The sequence below is a fragment of the Panthera uncia genome, chromosome D2 (assembly GCF_023721935.1).
Source record: "Panthera uncia isolate 11264 chromosome D2, Puncia_PCG_1.0, whole genome shotgun sequence".
Lineage (NCBI taxonomy): Eukaryota > Metazoa > Chordata > Mammalia > Carnivora > Felidae > Panthera > Panthera uncia.
In genome coordinates, this window is record NC_064818.1 from 66711432 (window position 1) to 66733660 (window position 22229).

The following is a 22229-nucleotide window of genomic DNA, read 5'->3' on the forward strand; positions in this document are numbered from 1 at the left end:
CCCTCAGAAAGAAAGAAAGAAAGAAAGAAAGAAAGAAAGAAAGAAAGAAAGAGAGAGAGAGAGAGAGAGAGAAAGAAAGAAAGAAAGAAAGAAAGAAAGAAAGAAAGAAAGAAACTAGAATTCTGGTTTGCTCATCCTGATTTTAATGTTTAGAGCAAGTCCCCATGAGGAGAGGACTCTGGCTGTGCAGGAAAGTTTGCAACGAGGTGGGGAGTCTAATTCTGGGGGTTCAATATCAGGAAGCCTCTATTGCTACATATCTAAGCCACACCCTGCAATGCAGCTATCTGCTTTTGTTGGCTCTCAGTAGGACTGCAAAAAGGGTTCCCTAAAATCTTCAAATAAGGGTCCACTTGTGGAATCCAATTAAGAGGGAAATGTGGCTAGTCTGAAGATCATTTTTATCAGGATCTGGAAAGGATGCAGGCATCAAGATTTCCGTGTAAGACAGGTAAGTAAGATTTGAATGCGGAGACAGAGGGGAAGAATTTTGAAATGCTAAGCAGTGAAAGGCTTTCCCCAATCTGTCTCTTTGTTTATCCAAATGTTCCGCATCTTTGTAGGGTGGCAGCGTGACATAAGTTTTAAACCTGACCTGACCTATCATGAGTCTTCAACTGCAAAATGTGAGAAGATGATGGAGATCACAGGGTTGTTGTAACATAGAGGGATTCCTCTCATTTGAATTTCTATTCTGTATATATACAAATAGACGGCTTTAAGGACATAAATACAAATTACTGCAGATTCAAAAAGAAAAACCTGGCCCATTGGCAACTGACTTTGAATTCATGGTTGTTCATCTCCCAGATTGGTAGGTTTGTGCCTCTGGTGATGTGGTCCAAGGCATGCATGTTTTTCTCTTTGAAGTGTATCCGTCACTGTGGATACAGGAACTCTTATAAGCACGTACTCCAGAGGATAAAATCAGGCAGAACTTCAGACTGCTTTAGATCATGAACTCTTTAAGGGCAGAAACCATGGCCTGATAAACATGATACTTAGTATCAGGAACTAGAACCCATGTGGGGACTTGAGATTTTACCTGGTAGATTTGGAGAGTTCATTTTTCACTAGTTCATCCATTCATTTACTCAGCAAGTATTTATTGAGTGCCCACCATGCACCATGTACTTGTTATACATTGTGGAAATAGTCATAAATTTATCCCATCTTTGTATCTGCTTTCCCACCTGTAGGCCCTTTGCAATGTGGCTTTGAGGCTTCTTCCATGAAGAGAAAGAGTGTATTTTTTCCACTCCTTTAATCTGGACTTGGACATGTGACCTTATTTGGCCAATGGGAATATTAGCATGTATGATGCAATCAGGGTCTTAAACATACTTTTTTTTTTAATGCTTATTTATTTTTGAGGGAGAGAGAGAGACAGAGCATGAGCAGGAGAGGGACAGAGAGAGCGGGGGGGGACAGATTCTGAAGCAGGCTCCAGGCTCTGAGCTGTTAGTACAGAGCCTGATGCCAGGCTGGAACTCGTGAACAGCGAGATCGTGACCTGAGCTGAAATCAGACTTTTAACCAACTGAGCCACGCAGGCGCCCTCAATCAGGGTGTTGAAAGTGCTTGGTCATTAGAGTTCACCCTCTCTGGTTGCTCTTGGGAACCCTGTGACCACCACCATATGAAAGAGTCCAGGCTTGTCTACCAGATGAGGAGCACACAGTTATGTCATTGGTCTCACTGACAATCAGCCAACCCCCAGGTCTATGAGTTGACCAGTGACCATAAACTGACAGCAAATGCCTAAGTGAACCCAGCTGACACCATGATGAGCAGAGAAAAACTGTCTCATTGGAGTCCCTTCTAAATTGTTGCCCCACAGAACCATAAGCAAATAATTAAATGGTTTGTTGTTTTAGGTCACTAACTTTTAGAGACGGTTTGTTACACAGGAAGAACGCATTGATGCAGTGCTGGAAATTCAACAGCAGGTAAAGCAAAAACTGTCCTTGCTTTCATAGAATTATCTTTCCTTTGGGGAGATAGACAGATAGATAGGAAGAAAGAGAGAGACAGAGAGATAGAGAAAGAGAGAGGGAGGGAGGAAGGAAGGAGGGTCAGGAAGCCTTTTCTGAAAAAGTAATATTTAAGCTAAGATCTGAATAGCACAATGAGCAAGTCAAGACTAGAGGTAAGATTTTTCCAGGCTGGTTTTGTTTTCAACAATCATGTTGTACAGGGACCTGATTTCTGGTATATATTGGGATGGTTTGTAGGTGAAGATAAGGCAATGGCTTTCAAGAGAACTTCCTGAGAAGTTTCAGAATTTTCAAATTTGAAAATGCATGGAATCCTCATTCTGCTGGGACAAAGGGGTCAGAGAAGAACAGAGAGGACACAATTCTCTTAGATATGAGTGAATATCTTGCAAGAGGAGTTCCCAATATCTTTAGGCAAAGTTTCTGCATTTGTTACTGGGACCTGGGAAGTTTTCAAGCTGACAGGGTTTTCCTGGCTATAAAAGAAGCTCCAAATATATATAGAAGAGGGGCCAAAGCATATCATGACAAGGAAGCAAAATGGATGATGTGGACACTGTGTAAAGCTCCTTGGGTCGGCATATGCTTTTTGAGAACATCTGATAACTGAATTGATGAAACAGTATTTCCTATAGCTCCAACATGCAGGATTTCAACCAACCACCCATCAATTCTCTGTCTGCTTAATAACAGTGGCCTTGGCTGTCAAAATGATACTCAACCTATGTCCACAGACCTAATAGAAAAGATTAAGAGGAAAAATATGCAAGAAAAAATAGGGGGTATGGTGGAAGGAGTGTTGGGGTGCCTACCATAGAGCTCCACACCAAGAAAGCAGATTAGGAATCTTGTTCTAAAGAACAAGAATATTTATCTAAAGGGATGACACCAACCTTCAGGTAGAATCCTAAGTTGTATCTTGCCTAGTATAGAGAACTCTTCATGTGCCATTCATAAGGGAGAATCATGGAACGCTGGTGGGAAATACTGAAAAGGCAACATCAAATACATGTATGCATACAAATGCAAAAAGGAATATTTTTAGCAGAATCAACTATCAGTCTTTTCAGGTATCTGCTGTAGAGGACAAACTTAAAGTAAAATTTGCCATAATATAAAGGAAGGAGGAAGAAAATGGAAATACAGAAAAGGGAGAAAAAGGGAAGGGAAGGGTAAGAAGTTACCAAATCCAGGTTAAATATTGTGTATGCAGGTGTGTATTAAGGTTGGAGTGAAAAACGAAGAGGGCAAATCATAAAGCTCTCTTGGAGACAGACTGCTGTTCTAGGCTGGAAGATTTTTTGGATAACACCCAAAGGCTTTAGTGGGAAGCCATTGCTTCTCCAGCAAGGGAAGGGTGGGCATGTGGGGTAGTTGTCCCTTAATGCTGATATCGTCTTTACTTGACTGCAATTCCTACTAATTCTTGAATAGCCAAAAAGGTCAGGCTAGGAGAAGAAAACAAAATCAGCAATTTACCCCCATCAATTATTTTCAGGTCATTTTCACCTAAACTTGTTTAAAGTTAAATTTGCATTAATTTTAAAGGCTTGGCACTGATGTGAACTTTAACATTCTGTCATTAATTAGAGCCCTGTCAGAGTCAAAATTTTTTTCAAAGCAGTCGTGGCAGTCAATGTAAGAATATAGACACAAATAGGCACATATTCTAATCTTACTGAGAAATCTCTAAAATTGCTTTAGGGTTTTGGCTGGATGTACTGTCATATGGAATTTGGGCAATTAAAAACCTGAAAAGGGACAAATAAACCCCCAAATTTCTTCCTGCAGTTGGTTTTGAAGGATGTTGGGAAAGACAGGGAAGCGACTTCAGTTGTTAACATCACCAGGACAGAGAAGTGATGGAAGCTGGTCAAAGTCAGAAGCATCTGAGTGGTGAAGAGGATATTGCATCAAGGCTTCACGCCTTGAGTGTAAGCTCTTTCCAGTAGGCTCCTGCCCCACCACGGGGAGGAAACCTCTCCATACGCATGGCCTCAAGAGGGAACTAACATGTGAATATCTAAGGACAAATACTTTTCTAAGGGTGATGGTTGCCTGTGGTCATGACAGTGTTATTCCAGGTTGAAATAATGTCACCACAAGAAACAGCCCTTGTTTTCTTACCATTTGGAAGTTGTGCTTGCTTGGGACTGATTTTTTAATGACCACATTTGCTATTAGCCTCTTTAACCATAATCATCAGACTCATTCTGCCCATGGAGTAGAGGTTCTGGTCAGCTGGATGCCTTGAGTGAACACCAAGGGCCCCAGGCCCACTGTGCAGTGTGTGGGCCATCTCTATGCAGACAGCATTAGCATGGACTAATGATCCTTCCCTGATGTACATCCGCTGCCACATCCTCCTCCTTTCCCTTCTGCGGGAGACCTAGTAGACATGCAAATAAAAACAGGCTGCACTGAGATGGAGTGGACGTAGCAGGAGGGACTCAGCTTCCCTAAAAAGATGACAGCTCTACCAAGCTGTCCATCATACCAGCTTCAAAAGATGTTGAGAAAGTCTCCTTTCCCCCAATGATACAGGGGCTCACACAGAGTGGGAACTCAGTTATTAACTGTTGACTGAAGAGGTGAAAGAGGTGGCTGGGAGGACTGAGAGCTTGAAAACTTCCCAGAGGGTCATGGATGGGAGCTTGTTTGGCAGATTCTGCAGGCAGGCATAAGGGACCGGCCTTGGACACAGGTAGGTGTTATGTCCAGAGAAATGTACCACGTATTTACTTCAATAAGACTCATTTGCTCAATTATAAAATGGGAATATTGATATAACTACCTCACATGGGATTTTGGGGGAGGTAAGGGTTTGATGAGACAATGGATATGAAAATGCCTTGCTCATTTTCAGCACGCAGTGAGTATTATTTCTAATTAACCAATGGGAAATTGAAGCTCCGAAATGTGAATTAAGTCCCCCAGGACCACACAGCTATCAACAGTCAGTGCCAGTTCTTCTTAATTCAGCACCCTTTCCAGTAAACATCATTCCTTGTACTCAGCTATGAATCAAAATTATCAGAAATCTCATGGGTACTTGTTACTTTTGTGACTGGACACAAGGATATAGCTGTTTCAAAGACCTAAGGAAGATAATCCATCTAAATGCTCTGAGATGGGAGGATGGAGAGGAAGTAGAGGAGTGTGGTGATGAGCCTGAGTTCTAGAACTTGTCTGAGTGGACACATGGTCCCTACCACTTCAGCTCTGTGTGGTGTTCGGCAAACCATCTCATATCTCTAAGTCTTATCCATGAGGCTTTTTTCTGTAAAATGGGGGTGATGATAATAGTATTTACTTTATAGTTGTGAAGATTAAAAGATGAGATCTGTGTGAAACACAGCACAGCCCCTGGCATATAGTAATAATTCAGTAAAGGCTATCTGTTGTTACAGTGAAGGCTATGATTTCCAGCATATTCCAGCTGTAAGACTGAATTCAACTGATGACAGAAAGGTCAAGAATCTGGGATCAACCCAACTCTTCCCTCTTATCCCTCCACTCAAGACACATGCACAATAATTTCTGTAAAACTTCCAGATCTGGTATCGTGGGATCCAATAACAAGGCCAGTGGGAGAGGGGTCATGAGTGAGTTTGGGACCATGGTAGGCAGTCACCTAGAACTATGGCCAGGAACACAGAAAACAGAAGGTGAGTAAAGATCTTCACAGGAACACATGCCCATGCATGCACACATGAACACACACACACACACACAAGGAACTATTTGAAGTCAAGAAGTGAGAATGGTAGCTAAGGCCAAGGTGGGGGCAAGACTCGACATATTGTTCTAGTTATCATCCTGTCTCCCATATTCCCTTCACAGCCAAACTTTTCAAAACTGTTGTCTATATTTGCTGTCTTTATTTCCTTATCTCTTAGCCACTCCTTCATCCACTCCAGTCTGACCCCAATCTGACTCCAGTGCATCTTAGGTAATCTCCTTGTTTATGGTTCTAATTATTTTCTCTATGCCAATGGCTCTCAAATCTATCCTTCTGATTCGGAGTTCTCTCCTAAACTGGAGACCTGTGTATCTGACTGTCTACCTAATGCCTTTATTTCAAACTCAAAGTTGCTCCAAATTAAAAAAATGGTCTTAAACTGAACATGATTTTCATCTCCAAACCTGGCCCTCTCTTGATGGTCCCTGTATCAATGAATGGCACTACAATTCATCCAGTTATGCAAGCCAGGAAGTAGAGGTCATTCTTTACTCCTCCATTTCAATCTAGCAACAATTCCTATGGAATTTATACTCCAATATCTTTCTAATCTAAACATTTCTCTCCAGCTCCAATGTCAATAGTCAATCTATGCCTTTCTGTCTGAACATCTTTAATAGCCTCTTAATTAATTTCCCTTAATCCCCTATTGCCCTCCTTCTAATTCATTCTCCCCACTGAGACCAGAGTAATCTTTTCAGACCATAACTCTGTTTACATGAGACATTCAGTTCCCTCCCACCACTAACTACTTCAATGTTTTCCCATGCTTTTAGGATAAAGTCATATATATGACCTGGAAGACTCTGCATGATCTTGCCCAACTCTGTATGCTCATATTATATCTCCTTTCTTTGTGGTCTCTGCATCCTGGCCTCAAGGGTTTTCTGTGCTCTTCTCTTTCCTGGAATGCTCTGTGCTCCCTCTGCCTTCACCCAACTTACATCTGTTCATTCTTCAGTTTTTGCAGAAGTCTTTTCCAACTCCCTCAGGCAATGTCAGGTGCACCTGCTAAATGCAGTCATACATGCATATTCTTTGTACTTGTCCAGTTTAAGTTTTCATATATTTGCATATTTGTTAACTGGGTTTCCCTTTCTTCCAGATATTGGGAGCATATTTGTTCTGCTTACCATCTTCTCTTCAGTTTCCAGTCAGGGTTTGCACATAGTAGATGTTTAAGAAATACTGTTGAATGAAGGGAAACCAAAGTAGGATGATGAGAAGCTCCATGACTGTTAGAGAGCCAGAGCTAAAAGAACCAAAGCTCCCTTTCTGAGGTGCTGCTGGTATGGTGCCAGACATCTCCATAGTCAAGGGTATAGAGTTGGGGAAAATTATAGTGGCCTCTAGCAAGAAGCGGATCAAAGTGATAGCACCATCTTTGTTCCCAATGGCTAAGACAGCCTTCAATGACACAAGCCAGGAAACATGGCTGAGCATCTGAAGGAATTAAAGAAATACTAGAAGGGAATGCAGGCAGATAGATGATGCACAGTGCAAAAGCAAGGAAAGAACAGAATGCAACTTGAAAGATTCTCACCCCAGAAGCCTTTTCCATAATGAATGGGTCTTCTCCCTGTAGCTTCTCTCTGACCTCATCCTTGTCAGTTTGAGTATTTCCAGGGTTAATTCCCTATAGTATCTGAGTCACTGCATTTTTATTTTTGTGTGATTTGTTTTTTGTTTTTGATACAAATGTCCTCCTTTTTCTTAAAAATGCAAAAGATATCACAAAATGGCCATGGATTTCTTTTGCTTTTTTCTACACTGGAGGCACAGATAAGAAACAACAAATTGTCTTGTGGAACACAAGTCATAGGATTTGCTTCTAGAACATCCACTCTTGGGGAGGGAGGTATATCAACTGGAGGAGCAAATATTTGCCAAAAACTAGAAGAAACTCATAAGCCAGAAAGTGTGGTGGTTCTGAGACATACTGGGTGTCATCCCAACCCCCGCCTCCAGCCCTTTACTTATTATGTGACCTTGGGCGGGTAACTTAACTCCTTTGTGGCTCTAATTCATTATTTGTAAATGGAGCTGCTAATACTGTTCTTACCGTATAAAGTTGTGAGGATGAAGTGAGATTATGCATAAAACAATAGTTTTATGTTAGTTTTTATTATTTTAAAACATTGTATTATAAAATGCATATTGGGGAAGGTGTTATTCTTTAGTGGGGCAGAGTGTAATTTTAATTTCTTTGAGGGAGATTAAATATTGGCAGTTATTGAATTCATCCTTTAGTGATTTTATGGTTTTCAGGGATAAGCTGGGAAGGTCAATATCCATCTCTACTGTGTGTGTAAAGTCATATTTTTTTTAAGTTTATTTATTTATTTTGAGAGAGAGAGAGAATCCCAAGTAGGCTCCTTGCTGTTAGTGTGGAGCCCAACACAGGGCTTGATCCCACAAACTGCGAGATCATGACCTGAGCTGAAACCAAGAGTAGACACTACACCAACTGGGCCACCCAGGCACCCCTAAAGCCATACTTCTTTAATGAAGCATATTTACTACAATGCCAAAAGGATAGGTTGCAGTATAGCTGTGAGCCTTCCTGCAGAATCAAATTTAGTTCATGGCATATAAATTATTTTTAAAATTTTTTTAATATTTATTTTTGACAGAGAGATTGTGAGCAGGGTGGAGGGGGGAGCGGAGAGAGAGGGAGACACAGAATCCTAAGCAGGCTCTAAACTCTGAGCTGTCAACGCAGGGCCTGATGCCGGGCTTGAACTCACAAACTGGGAGATCATGACCTGAGCTGAAGTTGGAAACTTAATTGACTGAGCCACCCAGGAGCCCCCATGGAATATAATTTGAAACACTTTAGATAAAATGCATAGATTGGAGAATTGAATGTGAAATTCTCATTTTTAAAGAAAGATAAAGGCTTCAAGGAAATTTCAAGGTAAGTGGGGAGAATGTAGAGTTTATCTCCAGACCTCCAAAAGTACAGGCTCACTCTTCTTCACTATTGAGGATATTTGGTAGAAAGTTTTAGTTGTATTTATTTAAAGAATATAAAGAATATTGCTAGGAATGAGAAAACCATTATCTGAAAAAGGAACTGAAGATGTTCAATTCTTTCAAAATTGCTTTTCTCTTTGCGTTTTCATTTGGAGTCTTCTGAAAGAATTGAGAAAGAACAAGAAAAATAATGAAGAAAAAAAATCAATTGCTTTAAATGATCCAAATAACTAGGGCTCAGTGCTTCTGGGCAACTTTACAGGAAATATTGAAAAATGGGTTTTTGGCCCAGGAACAACTTAAACGAATCCAACAAAGGCAAACAAGGTGTACAAGATCTCTCTTCTGCGCTCTGGCATTTAGATTCAGGAAATAGGAAGAATCCAAGACAGTGGTTCTCTTCTAGGTGAGACGCACCTAAGACAAAGAGTGCTTGGAAAGAACATTGAACGGGAACTGAAGACCTAGTTTTGCATTTTAGCTTCAAGGCCAATGGGGTGTAGGCAATTTGTTTAACTTCTCTTGGATGCTTCATCTGTAAATTGAGGGGTTAGACTCATTGTCTCTGAATCTCAGGGTTAGAAAGAACCTCAGGGGCCAATTAATCCAATCTTTCCTCAATGTAATGGTTGTAAGTCTCTTGCTTGAACAGTTTCAGAGATGAGAAGACATCTGCTGTCAGAAGTCAGAAGTCAGAAGACTTGAGTCCAGGCCCAATTGGGAAACTGACCAAATATCTAGGTATGGAATCCCTCACTTGACTGAATTTTATGCTCCTATTCCACAAAGCAGTGAGGGATGTATTAAATAATTTCTGACATGGCATTAATGAATTTCAGTGACATCAAATCCCTAATACACAAAGAATATTCCTTTCTTTCTCCACCCTGCATCCACTTTGCTCAAGTCTATGGATGAAAATATATTACTGTGTTACTCTGCCACCTGCTTTAAATGGGGGAAATAGCCAAGAGATGCTTATCTGGGAATAGAGAGGTGAAGTCTAAGCCCTGCAAGAAAGGAGTGGAAGAAGAGGACCAAGTAAGAGGAACAAAGACAGAATAGACTCTGTGCTTGCTGGAAGAGTAGCAAGTTAGAGCAGAAGGATGAAGCCAACTCTGTCTAGACTGGGAAAGAGGAATTGGAAAGACACTAGGAATGGTGCATCTAATAGTATGCCAATTCTAAAGGTCCCTGTATGGAGTGGGGAGGGAGAGTGAGAGATAATAAGTCAGGATGTATAACGAACTCTCTTCCTCAATATTGTGGACACCTACACCTTGCCACGACTTTGCTCCCATATGTCATTTAGGCTAAAATATAAGCAGCAAACTCTAAGAGGCTGAAACCCAAGAGTTGAGATTCCCTTGAGTGTTTTATTGTGACACATCATGGAGATCATGGATGCTGGGGGTGTGACCTTGAAGGTCCCTCCTTGCTCTGGTAATCTGTGCCTCAAACACATAGAGTCTTGGGGGAACTTACAAGGTAGTCTGCTTCTCACTTTCCAATTTCCACTTATTATTCCTGTGATGGCTTATTTTATGTTTTAATTTGATTAGGCCACGATGTGCCCAGATATTTGGGCACATTATTTCTGAGTGTGTCTGTGAGGGTGTTTCTGGGTGAGATTAGCATTTGCAATAGTGCACTGAGTAAAGCATCTTGCCCTCCCCAGTGTGGTTGGGCATCATCCTATCCAGTAAAGGCCTGAGTAGAATAAAAAGGTGGAGAAAAGATGGATATGCTCTCCTTGCCTTCCCATTGAGCTGGGTCTTCTCCTGCCCTCAGGCACTTATACCATCAGCTTTCCTGATTCTCGGGCCTCCTGACTAAGACTGTAACTACATTGCCAGGTATCCTGGGTATCCAGCTGGCAGATGGTGGGTTGTATGACTTTTTTTTTTTTAATTTTTTTAACGTTTATTCATTTTTGAGACAGAGAGAGACAGAGCATGAATGGGGGAAGGTCAGAGAGAGAGGGAGACACAGAATCTGAAACAGGCTCCAGGCTCTGAGCTGTCAGCACAGAGCCCAACGCGGGGCTCAAACTCACGGACCGCGAGATCATGACCTGAGCCGAAGTCGGACGCCCAACCGACTGAGCCACCCAGGCGCCCCAATGTGTGACTTCTTAGACTCCATAATCACATAAACCAATCAACTCATTTTTATAAAGTTATTTATTCTACAGTTATATATATATTCTCTCTCTCTTTTGATTTTATAATATTTCTATTTACACACATATAATAATATATATTATATATAATTATTATACATGGTATATAACATAGCAGATTTTATATATGAATATAAAATACACCTATTAGTTCTGTTTCTCAGGAGAACCCTAATAACGTTTCCTTCATCCTTAGGCTTCTTTGAACATTCATCTCTCTCAAACACACTGAAAAGGAAGCTAAAGTTATACAAAGTGATAAAGGGCTCTTTCTTTGGGCTCTGACTATAGAGTGGCTGCTCCAGCAATCAGGTGCTGCTGCTAGGACTGAAAGTCAATTAGAGTCACATTGGGAGGCAAGAGTGGGCAGGAAACTCTTTTCTCTTGGGAAAACTAGCCTTACCGTGTTCAGTGCAGCGGAGACCAAATTGCTCAGGGGTGCAATCTGTCTAAATGCCATCCATATCCTCCAACTGGTAAGGATTTGGCAGTATTACTATACAAGAAGTTGGATATTCCCATGTTATTGTAGAATGACTGCATTCATTGTTATGATTAACAGTCTGCATGTATCATGCCTTTGGAAATGTCCTCATATACTGACTCTCAGTTTGGCCATGTCTCTTTCCTTGACCAATGAAACAGTAGAAAACTTAATGCAGGCAGAAACTTGTGAAAGCACTTGTACTTTTTTTTTTGCTTTCACCTTTGATTCTCCATAATTTCTGTAAGGACATGCCTGAGCCAGCCTGCTAGTGGGATGTGAAAGACACATGGAGAGAGGCCCCAGTCACGGAAGCCATTCCATTGAGGCTATCCAAGAGCAGCCATAGCCAATCAAGCTCAGACATGTGAGGGAGCCTAGCTGAGACCAGGAGAGCAGTCTAACCCAGCATAACGTAAATTGTTATTCTAGGGACTCACCTTGTCTTCCCATAGCTGATTTCCTCACATATAACCAATAGGTGATTATTTTTTTAAGCCACTGAGTATTAAAGTGCACTACTGTAGCAACAGATCATCAATATAGGACTATATTTGATTTGTGAGAAATGAATCTGATTCTTCAGTTAGGCAAAATCTGAAATGAGATGAGATGCTTCAGAAAACACCACCAGAATTCAGCATTCAAAAAGCTACTTCCTGCTTGCCTCCCTCAGGCTTTCTGAACCCCTTGCCATGGACTAAATGTTCATAGGTTGAAGCCCTAATCCTCAGTGTGATGATATTTGGAGGGAATTTGGTTTAAATGAGGTCATATGGGTGGAGCACCAATGATGTGATTAGTGCCCTTAGAGGCAGAGAAGGAAACCAGAGTGTGTGCGCTCTCTCTCTCTCTCTCTCTCTCTCTCTCTCTCTCTTTTTCTCGTTCTCTCTTGTTGAATATACAGCAAGAGGGTGGTTCTTTGAAAACCAGGAGGAGAGTCCTCACCAGTTACTAACTCCACCTGCACCTTGACCTTAGACTTTACAGCCTCCAGAGCTGTGAAAAATGTTTTACTGTTTAAGCCACACAGTCAATGATATTTTGCCATAGCAGCCAAAAGTGACTAAGACACACCTTTTGCATTTGTTCTATCCTTCAAAAAATATAAAAAACCACACTGAAAGGTCAGTAATGGATAAGTGACTGTGTTGCTTGCTTACCTGTGTCTTGTCTCAAGATCCTCAGGTGACCAGATTGTCAGATTGCCAGCTGAATTATACAAACCTCTGGAGTTTATCAAAGTGAGCCGTCTAGCTCTCAACATTAAACAAATATTAACAATAACCTCTCCAAACAGATGGCCTTTCCTATCAGCATGAAACCTTCTAGCCTAAGCTAGAAACAAGGAGTGCCAAAAGAAAATACATGTCTACAGAAAAATTAAGCTATAATCAGGTGTCCGAAGACTGATTTCAGATATATTTTTCTCTTTTATCTACCCCTTTTACATGGCAGGTCATTGGCATCTCATAAATCAGCCTCATTTGTAGCCCTAGAAACAGAGGAGATGGCTGGAAAAGACTTCACAGCTCTCTTGCTAAAGGCAACCTCTGGGTCCTCTGTCTTCTAGCATAGACTTCAAAAATATATTTCCCTTTGGTAGTTGCCCGGCATGCTCTGAGTTTCCTGGCCTTGGGTGGCCAAGGACATTTGGCATTAAAACCTGTCTTCTAATTCCCTGCATGGGACTTTCTGGCTTCTCAGCTACTTACCTCCTCCAGCTCCATCCACCTTGGCCATCTGTCTTTCAAGCTGAGGGCGGACTCGGCCAGGTAGAGAGGCACGCCCAGATCATTAGCCACACAATTTCCTGTGGAGGGAAATCCTCAGTGAGGCAGAACCCTGAATTTGAACCCTTTTAAAGGTAGTTGAGACTATCTCATTGTTTTCCATCCATCAGTCAGAGACTTGGTCACTGTACATGTCATTAAAGCTGGGCACAAGGTCAATGTGGATCCAGAAGCTGGGCTGACTATGTGCTGAGCTGCTGAGTTTCTCTCAAACATCCCTTATCCAGAACAGAATTAAATACAAGGTAAGGGGAAGTTCTGATTGAAAAGGAAGAGAAATAAGAAACAGGGAGGCTAAGGGATCATTATACAGAAAAAAAAATCCAAAAGGAGGGGGTTGCTCAAAAGTGCCAAATGGTACAGGAATTGAAGAAGACTCCCAGACAAGCAAAGGGAAGTACTAGGCAAGGTCATAGCTCCCAGGGTTTGGTTTATTCTCTTGGCATTAGTCTCAGAAGTTTGGGATGAATCCAACCTCAACAGAAGTCAGAGAGGTTCCACATTATTTTTTTGGCTGAGCTGTCACTGGTAATTTCCCAGATAAAGAAACTCTTGTTAATTGCTTAAGTGGAAGGAGAACACATTAAGTTTCTCTCTTCCCAAGCAGCCTTTTCTTTTTAATAGGTCCTGTGTGGAAACTGATACCCTAACCCAAAAGAATGCACGTACGGGCTGGTGGAGGGAATCACATCTCTTGGAAGACTGGTATATGGACTTTTTCTTTTGTTCCAACTTAGATTAATTGTGTGACCTCAGGCAAGGCATGTTCCTGTTCTTGGACCAACTGTCTCCATCATATAACATACCTTTTTTACAGTCCTTTCCTCCCCTGGTGGTCAGTGGTTCTTATTCTTTCCAGATTCAAATCTAATTACAGTTATAGAGGGGATCTTGCAGAGCACCACACATAGACAGCTGAATGCTAGTCTCTTTCTGTCAGAATTCTGTCTACACTGAAGGAGTGCAATCCTATAAGGTCAATCCTAGGAGGTCAACTTGCTCCTGAGTTAAGAATGTTCTGACTTAAGAGTGACTCCAGCACCAGTTACAAGGAAAGAACACCAAAGTGGGAGGGTGCCTAATAAACAAATCTAGCTGCTTGCCAAGCAAACAAAGAGGTTGTATTTTATTTTATCTGGCAAGCATCAGTAACACAAAATGCTGAGTGGGGGTTCTAAATGAAAACTGTCTCCTTCACTTATGTGAATTTATAACTGTCTGTATCAGCAAAGAAAATTACTGAATAGAAGTATTTATCCGCTCACTTGTTAATGACATGAGACACACAGGTCTTTAACCATTTACCATGAAAGGCAAGCTTAGTCAAAAAGCAGCTTATTTATCCTGGGGAAACATTGGCAATGATTCTTGTAGTGGTGATTTGGTGTGATAAAACTCTATTGTCTGGGGGCAGCTAGCAGGCAAGGAGCCATTCAGAAGAGTTACAAAACTAATCTTTACTGGATTTGTCACAAAGAATGAAACATTCATGCAAGAAGTCAAAATCCATCCTGGGCTATAAGCCACTGTTCCCCCTCCCAGCCCGCTGAGGAAATTCAATACATTCAAGCTAGTCAGCAAACAGACCAGAGACTCTGAAATTGATTAAATCTACGATGTGTTTATTATGCTCCTTGTGACTTAGCAGACAGGGCCTTGTAGGGGAAGGGAAGGGAAAAAAAGCTAAACAAAACAAAACTGCTTGTTATTCCAAATGGATACGCTGGTTTCTGTTTTCCGGTCTCTATGGATTTCAGTGAACCATCATGGTCCAAGTGTTTCGCACCCAGATCGAGGCTGAGTCGCAAAGGAGCTTATGGGCTTTCTCAGCACCGAAGGATAAACCCAGAAGAGATACAGTTGAGACCTGGCTGGGAGTGAAGGGTCTCTGAGTCCTGCTCTGCAGGGATAAGCTGCAAACTGTGTGAACGGTTCATATTCCTCTAATTAACCCAAGAAACAGATCTGTATCACTGTTGATTGGTTCAGCCTTAGAAAACACACACACACACACACACACACACACACACACACACACACTATCTCCTCAACTTTTCTCTCTTCTCCTCTCAATATGTGGTTTCTTTGCTGCTTCTTAACTGGAGAAAATATTAATGGTAGCTCTTGGTCTCTCTTGTTCTTTCTCTCCTCACACATTGATACATGCCAGAAACTAACCACGCCTAATTTTCAAGATGGCTTTTTAAATGCAATCTATTGTTCACGAAAACATTAAGCAATCATTTTCCCTAGATGCTACAATCTTACGTGATTATTTTTACTTTCTTTTGTGTGTGTGTACTTGTTTTTCGCATTGTGTATACTTTCACAACTGCATGTGACATGTTTACGGTAAGAATTAACTTTCATTTTAAAGAGGAAACAAAGGCAATTTGTACACAACAGTGCATAATGATTGCAGATTTGGTAAGAACTATCTGTTCAACAATAAGAATCAGGAGGAGGAATATACTCAAAAAAAATTCTGTTGTTTGCTTTCTGATTATAACGTGGCTTAGTAGTTAATACGGACATAAAACATTCAAACACATGACTTTCAAGGCCATTTGAGCCTCAGAGCATTAGGCAAGAAGAGTGAAGAGGGCCCAACTGCCAGGTCAATAGAGAAAATATGGTTCACCCTCTTTCAGGGCATTGCTTCTAAAGGATTCTCTGGAGATGAAATACAGTTCATGTCAAGATCATGGCCATGGCTGTGAAGCTTAGTAAATAGACTTTCTGTACTTCCAAAAGCTTGAACACAATGTTGCTCTGCCTAGTCACCAGAGCATGATTCAAACCTGGGTTGTCTTTCACTTTTGGCATCATACCAACTGATGCTAAACCTCAATTTGGAATAAAGATGGAATAATGATGCTAAACCTCAATTTGGAATAAAGTATGTCCTAGACATACTGTGCAGTGGAGATTTTAGAAGTGACTAGCTTCAGAAAAGCAGACGTTTTTTCTCCCCATATTCTCTAATCCTTCTCTAAAGCACCAAATAGCAAGCATATGCCCAAGGATTAATGGTAAATCTCCAGTACAGTGAAAAGAGGAAGCCTAAAGCTTGACTGGCTGCTAAAAAGACATTAACAGTTACTTCTCAAAACTGCTTTAAATTTAGGGCTGTACTCATTTTTTAATGCATTTATAAAGGGCAGGACAAAGAAAGAGAGAAGGAAAGAAAATCAAGAAAGGGAGAAGAAATGACGGGAAGGGGATGGAAAGAAAACGTATGCAGGGTTTCTTTCAAATTGGAGCTGACACTCAATAAATTTGCTAAAGCTACCTTATACTTTGTATACCCTCCTTTGTTGTTAGGATTATATAAACCCATTACATAGTTACAATGTACAAATTAATCAGAGAGTGGGACATAAAATTAAGTATGTGATGTAAGGTGATATTTGAGTATGGGGATTTTTTCCCCAGCTATGACAGAGATTCCTGAATGCTGGAAGGCACCATACGGCTAGAATGTGGGCCCCAGAGAAAAAGAAATCTAAGCCCTGTGGACAGTTTACTTAGAATGAGAACATCTGTAACTTCATTATGGTGTCCATAAAAGTAAGAAGAATGCTACAAGAATTCTAGGGATTAAGAAAGAAGGTTTTAATATTGGCACACTTGAGATGCTATTGCAATTTGATGATTCTGCTCCGTGGAGCAGTATGTTTCAGACTGAAATTAGGAAGTTACTTTTCCAGGAAGAAGACATGAGAACCATGTATGCATTTACTCCAACTCTGCAGCAAGCACTGAAATAAGAAGGTAAACCACCCTTCAGAGCACTCAGAGTGCTCTCAGAAAAGCAGAGAGAGACACAGTTCCCAGTGCCTTGCAAACAGCAGAATACATCCCCAGGATTACAAATGGTGTTTTTTTTTCCCAAGCATGTAGGGAATAAAAACCTCCTTAGCAACAGCACTGAGAAAGGCCATACTCAAACTTTGGGCAAGTGTATAAATATAAACAAGTAAATGAAATTGATAAAACAACAACAGCTTTCCTCCCCCAAATGGAAAAGCTCTTCCATTTGTATAACCAAGATTGATGAATGATACCACGATTTAAAAGACTGGAATAATTTGATGCCCACTTTCAATAATGAACATAGCATCCAGAGAGGATGGCAATAAGGACATAGCAGACCTAAACCATACTGAGACATATACAGAACATTCCACTGAAAAACAGCAGAACGCACATTCTTCTCAAGCACACATGAAACATTGTACAGAACAGATCATACATGAGGTCATAAAACAAATCTTAACAAATTTAATAAAATTAAAATCTTCCCAAGTGTCTTTTATGACTCAATGGAATAAAATTAAAAATCAATATCATAAGAAAAACAGGAAAATTTGCAAACATATGACAACACATTTTTCAATAACCATTGGGTTAAAGAAGAAATGAAGATATCTTGAGACAAACAAAAACAAAAAAATAGAGAATAGAAAAACAATAGAAAAACTGATGAAGCTGAGTTGGTTTTTTTGAAAAAAATGAAACTGACAAACCTTTAGCTATACTAACCAAGAAAAAAGAGGGAAAGACTCAAATAAATAAAAGCAGAAATGAAAGAAGAGACATTACAACTGATGCCATGAAGTAGGGAGGGGGACATAAGAGACTATCATGAACATTTATACACCAACAAACTGAACAACCTAGAAGGGATATGTCTAGAAATAGACAACCTACCAAGACTGAATCAAGAATAAATAGTCTGAAAAGACAAATTACAAATAAAGAGATAAAATCAGTAATCAAAAACCTCCTAATAAAGAAAATCCCAGGACCAGACGGCTTCACAGGTAAATTCTGCCAAACATTCAAAGAAGAAATAATGCTAATAATTCTTAAACTCTTCTCAAATATAAAAGAACAGGGAATATCTACAAACTCATTTTATGAAGCTAGCATTATCCTGATACCAAAGGCAGACAAAGAGACCACAAGAAACAAAATTACAGGTCAATACCTTTGACGAACGTAGAAGCAACAAGTCTCAATAAAGCCAAATTCTACAACACATTAAAAGGATCATACACTGTGACCTAATGGAATTTATCATGGGGATACAAGAATGATTCCACATATACAATTCGATGTGACATTATCACAATGAAGGATAAAAATTAAATGATCATCTCAATAAATGCAACCCCCCCACATTGGACAATATTCAACATCCATTCATGATAAAAACTCCCAACAAAATAGATATAATAGGAGATTCTTCAACACAAGTAAAATCATATATGAAAATCCCACAGCTAACATCATACTCAATGGTGAAAAAATGAAAGATTTTCTTCTATGATCTGGAACAAGAGAAGGATGTCTACTTCCACCATTTCTATTCAACACAGTACTGGAAGTCCTAGCCAGAGAAATTAGACAAGAAAAATAAATAAATAAATAAATAAAAGGCACCTAAGCCAGAAAAAAAGAAGTGAAATTATCTCTGTTAATAGATTACATGATCTTGTATGTAGAAAGCCCTAAAGACTCCTCCAAAACTGTTTAAATGAATTCAGTAATTTTGTAGGCTACAAAATTAATGTGCAAAAATCAGTTGCACTTCTATATACTGACCATAAACTATCTGAAAAGTAAATCAGAAAATAACCACCACCACCACCACCACCACCACCACCACCCTCCCCCGCCAAAGAATAAAACACTTAGGAATGAACTTAACCAAGATGGTGAAAGATCTGTACACTGAAAACTATAAAATACTGATGAAAGAAATTTTATTTTATTTTATTTTATTTTATTTTATTTTATTTTATTTTATTTTATTTAAAATTTTTTCAATGTTCATTCATTTTTGAGAGAGAAAGAGAGAAGAGCATAAGTGGGGGAGGAGCAGAGAGAGAGGGAGACACAGAATTCGAAGCAGGATCCAGGCTCTAAGCTGTCAGCACAGAGCCTGACACGGGGCTCAAACCCACGAACCAGGAAATCAGGACCTGAGCTGAGGTTGGACACTGAACCAACTGAGTCCCCCGGGTGCCCCGGGAAATTTTAAAAGACATACATAAATGGAAAGATATCCTATGTTCATGGACACAAAGAATTAATGTTATTAAAATGTCCTACTACCCAAAGAAATCTACAGATTCAATGAAATCCCTGTAAAAATTCCAACGGTATCTTAAGAAATAGAAAAAAAAAATCCTACAATTCATATGAAATGCAAATAATGCTGAAGGGCCAAACCAATTTTGAGTAATAAGGACAAAGCTAGAGGCATCATATTTCCTAATTTCTATATTTATTACGAAGCAACAGTAATTTGAACAGTATGGTACTGACATAAACTCAGACACATAGACCAATGGAACAAAATACAGGGCCCAGAAATAAACTCACACATAGATTGTCAACTGATTTTTGACAAGGGTGCCAAGATTACAAAATTGGGAAAGGACAGGCTCTTTAATAAATGGTGTTGAGAAAACCAGATGTGCACATTAAAAAAAATGAAATTTAACCTTTATCTTACACCATACACAAAAATAAATTCAAATGGATTAAAGATTAAATGTGAGACAGAAACTGTAAAACTTCTAGAAGAAAATATAGAAAAAAGCTTCTGAGCATTGGCCTTGTCAATTTCTTTGATATGACACTAAAAGCATAGTCAACAAAAGCAAAAATAGACAAGTGGGACTACATACTGAAAAGTTTCTGCATAGCAAAAGAAACAATAAAGTGAAACGGCAATTTACACAAAGGGAGAAATATTTGCATATATTATATTATCTATCTGTCTATCTATCTATCTATCTAATAAACTCCTGAAACCCAATAGCAAAAAACAAATGAGCCAATTAAAAAAAGGGGGGGGGGTGGGCATCTGGGTGGCTTAGTTGGTTAAGCATCCAACTTCAGCTCAGGTCATGATCTCACAGTTCATAAGTCCAAGCCCCATATCACGTTCTGTGCTAACATCCCAGAGCCTGGAGCCTGCTTCAGATTCTTTGTCTCTCTCTCTCTGCCCCTCCCCCATTCATGCTTTGTCTCTCTCTCTCTCTCTCTCTCTCTCTCTCTCTCTCTCTCTCTCAAAATAATAAATAAACATAAAAAAAATAGGCAAAGAACCCGAATAAACATTTCTCCAAGAAGACATACAAATGGCCAATAGGTATTTGAAAAAGTGCTCAACAACTCTAATTATCAGGGAAATGCAAATCAAAACCATAATGAGATACTAAGTCAAACATGTTAGGATGGCTATTATTGAAAGAAACAAAACAACAGCAACAACAACAACAAAAAACACAAATGATAACACTCATTGGTGAGTATGTGGAGAAAAGGGAATCATTGTATACAGTTAGTGGCAAACTGGTGTAGTCACTATGGAAAACAGTATGGAAGTTTATAAAAAATAAACATTTTTAAAAATTATAGAACATAGGGGCATCTGGGTGGCTCAGTTGGTTAAGCATCCGACTCTTGATTTAGGCTTAGGTCATGATCTCACAGTTTGTAAGCTCGAGCCCTGTGTTGAGTTCCATGCTGGCAATGTCGAGCCTGCTTGAGATTTTCTTTCCCTCTCTATCTGCCCCTCCCCTGCTCATGTTCTCTCTCTCTCTCTCTCTCTCAAAATAAATAAATAAATAAAAATTTAAAAAATAATAGAACATATGTTCTAGCAATCTCATTTATGGGTAGATCTCCAAAGAAATTGAAATCAGGATCTGGAAGAGATATCTGCATTTCTACATTCATTGCAGCACTATTCAAACTATCCAAGACATGGAAGGACCTACATATCTATTAATGAATAAATGGATAAAGAAAATATGGGATTTACATACAACAGAATATTATTAAGCCTTTAAAAAGAAGAAGATCCTGCTATTTGGGGTACCATGAATGAACCAGGAGGACATTATGCTGAATGAAATAAACCAGACAGAGAAGGACAAATAACACTTATACCATCAATCTAAATTTGTCAAGGTCATAGCAGCAGAGAGTAGAATGATGGTTTCCATGGGGTGGGAGAAGGGGAGCAATGAGGAGGCATTCATCAGAGAATTCTCATCAGAGAATTTAAAGTTTCAGTGGTACAAATAAGTCCTTGAAATCTATTATACATCCTAGTGCCAATAGCTAACAATACTGTACTACATGCTTAAAATTTTTCCAAGAGAGTAGAACTTATGTTACTGTTCTTATTACACACAGAGAATTAAAAAATGGAGAGGGATGAAACTTATATAGTTTTATAGGATATGTTTGTGACATTGATTATGGTGGTAGCTTTGCTAATGTATACGTATTCCAAACTCATCAAATTGTATACATTAAATATGTACAGTTTTTTGCTTTACAATTATATTTCCCTGACTTCCTCCACACCCACAATTATGTGACCTCCCAGACACTGTAAAAGTCCTTGTAATTCCTTCTGGGTGTTTTGACAGTGGTGACTTGCTACCACGTAGTGGCGATTATTTGCTCTTCATTCCTGAGGTCATGCCTCTTGTTTTCAATACTCTGATGCTAGTCAGAGTCAGACCAGCTTACTCTTTAAAGACACTGTGCATTCCTGACTCCTATATCTCCAAAGTCCTCTCAATGGCTCTGTGGATTTCCAAAGGAAGAGGAGTAATTGACATACTTCCTGAGCTATGCAGTGGGGTCCATTCACCAACTCCTCTGCTTAAGATTGCCTAAGAAAAAAAGCATTTGTGACTAAGGAAGCTCCAGCAAACTCTTAAAAACTTCTTTTATTGCCAATTGTGTTTGCTTCCTTGTGATTCTCTGACAGAAAAATAAATAGAAACGTTATTATCCCCAAAGGACCTGCTCAAATCTTCCCAACTAATGAGGTAATGAATTCTCTGCACTATGATATAAAGACCAAAGGAAGAAAGTTCTTTGCAGGAAGATGTAAAGGGAGTTGGTGAGACATGACTACATTCTGAAATGGTGAAAGCTGAACACAAGTGCTGCAGGATAAACGGAGTTGAAATAAAAAAAATCTGAGATTACTACACACCTTTGGTTGTACTTTTAT

General features: G+C 39.7%; 1 long non-coding RNA gene across 1 annotated transcript in view; it reads left to right on the forward strand.

Annotated features, from left to right (window-relative positions):
- Positions 1-14239, forward strand: part of LOC125932974 (uncharacterized) — a 21759-nt gene extending 7520 nt beyond the window's left edge. Inside the window, exons 2-4 of the long non-coding RNA XR_007460822.1 lie at positions 1878-1949; positions 9368-9456; positions 13799-14239. This is a non-coding gene — a long non-coding RNA (uncharacterized LOC125932974). The remainder of the gene's footprint in view (positions 1-1877; positions 1950-9367; positions 9457-13798) is intronic.
- The last annotated feature ends 7990 nt before the right edge of the window (positions 14240-22229 follow it).